General features: G+C 43.6%; 1 protein-coding gene across 1 annotated transcript in view; it reads right to left on the reverse strand.

Moving 5' to 3' along the window:
• Positions 1–6,817, reverse strand: part of GPC4 (glypican 4) — a gene marked incomplete at its 5' end in the record, with an annotated part of 51,377 nt that overhangs the window by 13,602 nt on the left and 30,958 nt on the right. The gene's annotated exons all lie outside the window — the stretch shown is intronic.

Below are 6,817 nucleotides of genomic sequence, written 5' to 3' on the forward strand. Positions count from 1 at the left end.
AAAAAAAAAAAAAAAAAAAAAAAAAAAGGGTGAGATCTAGCAATCCAGGATTGAAACAAAGTGCCTGGGCCCATCCCTAGATGCAGCTACAAACAAAGCAACCTCTGATGCAAAAGATGGAAGCTCAAAAAAAGCTAATAAAAGAGCCTGAGCAATGGAAAGCAAAAACTTTTATGTCCAAGTTACTGCCAACTCCCTCTTTAATTGACCAGCAGGAAACATCACAGCTGCCGATTCCTTCCTTCGCCGAGCGCCGTGCTCCATCCTGCTCCTTCTCTGGGCAGGCTTTTTTCCAACTCCAAACCCTTGCACACTACAACATTATACCCAGGTTACTTTAAAGCAAGTACTCAGCCACATTAAATAATACGACTACTTTCATGTCTCAATGAAGTTACAGCTGAGCTTTCGGCACTTCACAGCAGAGTTGAGACAGAGAACAAATTCAGTTAATTCGTTCCAGGTCTTCTGCTCATGTTCACCCCGGCACCGATATCTGAAGTGGGCGATGACAACCCCAGAGATCCTCTGCAGTTCTATTTTCAAGAGTGATGCACAGTCATTCACATTTTATTTGCTCTTTGGCAAAGCTTCAGATTGGTAAGTGAAACAACTGTCACATAAAAGGAAAGCCTGGTGCAGATGTACATGACTTGCCCAAAATACCTTCACGCCAACACAACTGTGTGCCTAAGTGCTACTCGCCAAACAGAACTATACCCTCCAGAGACCATCAGTTAAGCAATTATGTAGAGTGTATTAATAAAACAAGAAGGGTAACAGCTAAATCTCTTCAGTGTTTTAACACTAGGACTAAGATTTTTTTAAACAATAAATTGTGAGTATGAGCCAAGAAAAAAGACAGGGTTTTAATTTTTGGATTGCTTTACGGGGGGGGAGGGGGGACGGACATGATGAGTGTTGTGATCACTTGGTAAAATGCGGCAAGCGGTATCATCTGCTAGAGGACTGGAAACAGAAGTTTGATGACAAAGGAGTTCAGAAACCTGGAAAGAAGATTTAATTTATTTAAATCCTGGCACCACCAGATGAGTGTAGGTCTTGCAGTGACTAAGGTTTGTTCTAGCAAAAGCACCTCGATGACGACTAGCAAAAGGCAGCACTCGATGACAACTGGGATGTCCAACAGGAAGAACCTGGAGGTCTGAACAAATGGCTGAGTGGTTCCCTACCACGTAACTTGCAGAAGGAAGGTTATTTTTCTGTCCATGAAGTTAGCACAATCCTAAGGGAGCACACTCCAATTTTGGAAGAAGACAGCTATGCTTTTGGACTTCTTGGAGATACAGTATCTTAGCCATCGGGAAAAGAAAGATTATGAAGCCTTCTTCCCCCTTGACCCCAGATGATAACATCCAACCAAAGCATTTATCTTTCCAAACAGAGCTGTGAGAGCTCTGCATATGTCCAAACTATGCCCTGGTTTTTCTTTAAGGTGAGCTGCGCCTGGGCACAAGGATGAAGGGTCCATTTCACATGCTCCAAGGAGCAAAAGGGTCCCTCGTTGGCAGGACAGCGGGATCAGGTCTGATTACCACTTGGTGTTTATGGAAAACACTGTATTAATTGATATGCCAGGAACACTGCTCCTGACTTGCAAAACCCACACACTGACAACTGTTTTAGAAAAGGCCACCTTAATGGCTGGAAAATAATGAGACACCTTCATGAGCGGATGTCCCATGATGACATGAGAACCAGGTAAAGATCCTAGGAAAGGGCTCTGAGAACTTCAGGCGCATGAAGAAGTGAAGATGCTCTCAAAAATGCTGCACATTTGAGCAAAGAGAAATCCTCTACTTACCTGCTGTGTTCAGGATGCAAAACAGAGCAGAAGCTTGTCTTCCACATGTCCAACCTGCCAGGCCGAGTCCAAGACCATCTTTCTGAAGAAATCTGCAGACAAGGTTCTTTGGGTAAATCTAATATCTTTTATTAGACCAACTCAAATAGTTCGAAAATGTCTTCCAACTATTTGTCAGGCTGCTGAAGAAATCTGAGAATTCACGGCCAAAGTGCAGGTCCCTTAAATACAAATTAGGAGGTTTCTTTTTGGAAAATACACGTGTGGAGAACCACCTGAATCACCTCTTCCACTTCTAAAGCTCCACTCAAGGACCAGTCAGCTGGGCTTAAATTGAATCGATTTCAATGCACGATCAAATGCCCTTGTGCCATACTACTCCGTCTAGAGGAAAAGCAGATGAGAAGCTCATCAAGAAGGCTGGTGAACCAAGACCTCCCTGGCTACAACAGGTCTACCAGTACGATGACTACAGCATCTCCCCCGACCTTCTGCAGTGCTCTGGTGAGAGGATGAAAGGGTGGGAAGTCTTTGCGACAAGCCAGCTGCGGCCATGAATTTACAATCTTGCTGGGGATCCCCGAAGCCTTGCAATTCAGGTAGGAGGAAAACGGACCTATTGTTGGGAGACCAAGGTCCTTCTCCAGGAAATGAAACACCAGCGCGTACAGTTCCCACTGTTAGCGATCTGACTTTGTGTCTACTGCGCCACTCTTCCGTAACATTCATCTTTCCTGGACGTGGTTTGGTTAAGAAAGTCGTTCAGGAAGGTATAGAGACATGAACCTCTTAAGCCTGCAAGAGGCTATCCCCATCACCAGCATTTTCAGAAGCATTCGCGGGCATTTAGTTATAGGGAGGGATATAAGAGTTTTTGACTTCCCTTGTTTTCCTGGCTTTTTCCATCATGATACACTCCAGATGGATGAGCAGGGGGTATAAATAAACCCCAGTGACCAGCAAAGAAAGGCAATCCCCTTTGCTCATAATCACAGACCCTGAGGGCCTGGAGATGGAAACCAATGTTTTTCTTCTGTGGGAGGAAGAGCTGGAAAGAGAGATGAAATCTGAGCAACTCCTCCTATGTGGAGCCATATTTCCCCCATGCTGATAGACAGCCCTGGTCTGCCTCCACATCTTCAGAAAACAGAAACCCAATGGCACAGATCCACAGGCCTCATTGCCAAGAAACGATGGCTGTTACATGGGCTCTGTGATAGCCAACACTGTAGTAACATTGAAAAAGCAAATCAACAATGAACAGCAAAGTGCTACCTCCTAGTCGCATGGAAATATTTCTTCTGGCCATCCATCGTATACAGAACCGTAGAAAATTAGGGCTGAAAGGGACATTCAGAGGTCATCTAGTTCAACCCCAGCCATAATTTCAGATCATCTTTCTTAAAAGAAAGCAAGGGTCTGTCAAACACCTGTGCACGTAAGCAATATTCCTTAGTGTCGATTCACGACAAAATTGGTGCCTTCGGATGAGTCTCCAACACTTCCAGAAGATGAGTGGTCCTCAAGGGACTTGGTTACATGCATCTGGTTCCAACCAAAAAAAGCCTCTCGTGAAACTCTGGATCTGGGAACGATCTCTGGGTTAAAAAATAAAGACTTCCATAAATTGGTTCCAATACAGCTACTTTCAGAGCATTCAAGCTCCCTACAGAGAAAATCAAGGCAAACAAAAGGCAATTTGGCTCTGCAGAAAGTAGGACAGCAGAAGTATGAGCAACGACTCACGAGGAAAGAAGAATCTTTGGATTTTAAGGCTGGACTTGAAAGATTTAGCAGGGGGATACATTCCACAAAAAAGCAGCTTATTAGGTAAGAAGCTCTGCCTTAACGAGGAACCAGTTCAAACACCGAGAAGGAATGATGGAGAAGAGCCAAATCAGATGATTTATGGTAGAAAAACCAAAAACAGAATGTCGCAGAGGTATCATCTGCCAGCCAGATGGGCTATAATTGCCTAAGTTATTCTGGGGAGAACCCACGCAGTATTCCCACACCGAGATTGGGGTCACTGAGTTCAATTTTTCCTTTGACAAATAAAAATTCCCCCCATTTCATTCCATTCAGTGGCAAGCGCCTTCTCGCTGGAGATATCACCACACTGCCTTCAGGACGGCACGTCGTCTGTGCCTGCAGGCAGCGTTCTTCCCGTTTTATCACCTAAGCGTTGGGCAGATGCAAGAGGAATCTAGTGGCATCCTTTGCTAATCTGTCTCTTCTTTTGAGGTTTTGTATCCTTTATGGATTTTAGAGGATACATAAGCAGGGCATTGCAAACAGAATTTGCCTTCAGATGTTGCACTCAAGATACTTCTCCTTTTATCACAACCTTGATTGCTTGCTTAGATGATATGTGGGGGATTTCCACGCCCAGCTCTCCAGTTTGTAACTGAAGCCCCCAGGTATCCTCGCAAACATCTCGAACCAACACAGAGCTGAGGAAACACAACACTGGGCCAACTTCAACCCACTGCAATGTCATGACTTTATCATAACTAAGCTATACTATGGAACAAGTGAACACAAGTATTTTGCGAGATACAGCTGGAGATAAGGGAGTCAACGAATCCGTCTTTCTGGCCTTTTTTTTTTTTTTTTTTTTTTTTTTTTTTTTGCCTTCAAGAAAAAAAAAATCCAGCCAAAAGATACAAGTAGAGATCAGCTCTAAGAGACTGTTTCAGTGGAGATTAAGTAATTACACCTCGTTGCCACAGCAGCAAATGCTTAACTGCTGCATATTACCGCAATGAAAACCTTATCAAGCTCCTGGCAAAAGGCCAGTACCAAGTCCGGCCCAATTGTGAAACTGCGGCAGGACGTGCCAAATGCAGCGCTGGCAATTCTTCACAAGCTTTTAATGCACCCTCCACAATGCCAGGTGCAAGCCCTTAAAGCACAATTGTATGTAACCATAAACCCAGATCCGCTTTGTTCTGAGGTTGTGTTTATCTTGGAAAGAAACTCAAGTTCATTCAAACTCTACTCCAGAGTGACCCTCAACACCAAATAATCCCCTTTCTAATAAAGCAGAGTTCCAAAGAAAGCTCTATTTGCTGAAGAGGATTTACTCGAGGCAATGCCAGCTCAGGTAGTACATTGTGCTGCACATACTTTGGAAAGGCTTACAATGAGAGTACATGCACTCAAAGACCTTCCTTTTATCTTGTGAAATGTATTTACTTTCTATAGCGGTCCTTGTCACTACAGCAATCCATCACCTCTGTGGTTTCATCATGTAAATCACAATTTGTCTGTGCCGATACATTTTGTCAAACGTGACAATTAAAAGCTGTTAACAGACGTGCTTTGGCACCAATCTCGGCATTTGTCTCAAGCCTGTTTCTTGCAAACGGGATTTCACATGAGGAAAGTTTAGTGACGAGACAAGCTATTTTTTTTTTCTTCAACTACTTAAAACACTGCAGAGAATTACCACGGTCCAGAACCCTCCTACCCTCATTCACTAGATTGGATAAAATAAATTTTTAACTAGTCTTTTTTTTAAGTCATTCAGAAATTTCCTGTCAATTAAGCACAGTTAGTTACTTTCATCCTGGCTTACAGTCAAATGGCTGGAGTGGGTGGTTTGTAATTGCATCTCTAGCTTGTTTCCAAATCATTAGTGAAATGCCTGGTCTTACGTGCAGATGGTTTTTCTGCTAAGAAGTTTCACCAGTCAAATGCTCACGTCTCCCAGAAAAACATCAGGCCAAGAGCCTTATCCGTACAACCAACCAACCCACCCAACGAATTTGCAAACAGCCTGACAACCAAGGCCACCTTCAAAGAGACTGACTCTACAAGCCCAGAAAGCAACAAGCCCTGAGCCAGGCTCTGTTCCTCAGGACTCGTAGTTTAAAGCCTTTGCAACCCATGTGCGTTTGGGTGGGTCTCCGCTGTTGAAGAACGGTGCCAGGGAATATCCTAATGAAGCATCCCAGGACCCCCCCAGCCCTGGCAATGGATATAGCTCCCTGGTGCAGGGCTCTGTACATCCTTGCTCTCTCATGAGAGCCAACGTGAGTGGGGCTGCATGCCTCACTCTGCTTAAAAGATCCAGGCTTTATTTTTCCAGTATTTGGCTTTTCACCCAAAGCTGTTTGGCAAAGCTTGTATCTGCTGGAACATTCATCACTCGATTCATCGTATGTGTTATCAAAGGAGGCAACTGCACAACATTTGCAAATTGCTCTCTCTCCAAAACTTTGAATCCAACTCAGATGGGTAATTTGTTTTGCTCCAGTTTTCCTCGAGCTAAGCAATATGTTAACTCGTAAGCAGGCCCCATGGATTCATTCTGCAATCGGGGCGACAGCAATCGGACCGTACACCATTCTGTGGGAAAGATTTTTAAATCAGGTTGTAAAAAAATTCTCTTACCAAGCATCAAAGCCTTACAATTTGACCCAGGCACTGGCAGCAAGAACAGATGCACCCGTTTTATTTCTTAAGTGCATGGTACACTAGCACAGCACTGGTGCGTGGAAGCACACATGACAGGGGAATGTGTAAAATCCAACATTTTTAAAGAAATGCCATGTCAACCTTTGGATTAGTATTCGCTTTCATACACCAGCTCACTCGCAACACCTCATTTGGGGCCAGTTAGCTTCCACTTAAGTTACCAACTATTCTGGAGAAAGCAAAACATCTTGATCTACAAAATGAAGAGTTGGCAAAATGAATGAAGTTGTCCTACCTCCAAAACCCATTTTGTTCTTTTAAATGCTTCATGGGCAGAAGCCCAGGTCCTTCCTTACTGGAGCAGTGCAGACAAACAAGGCCAAGAATGAAGCTCTGAATATACTTCCACTTCTACAATTCATGCTTCAGCTCAAGGTGTGGCTAATAACAAGGCCAAGGTCCTACCCCGTGGAAGTCCACTAGATAAATGCACAATAAAACAGAAGTTTAATCGAGTTTTGCTCCATTTCTCTCTTTTTTTTTTTTTTTTTTTAACATTCAAACAAATAT

The sequence above is a fragment of the Gavialis gangeticus genome, unplaced genomic scaffold (genome assembly GCF_001723915.1).
Source record: "Gavialis gangeticus isolate Ggan-Ray unplaced genomic scaffold, GavGan_comp1, whole genome shotgun sequence".
Taxonomy (NCBI): domain Eukaryota; kingdom Metazoa; phylum Chordata; order Crocodylia; family Gavialidae; genus Gavialis; species Gavialis gangeticus.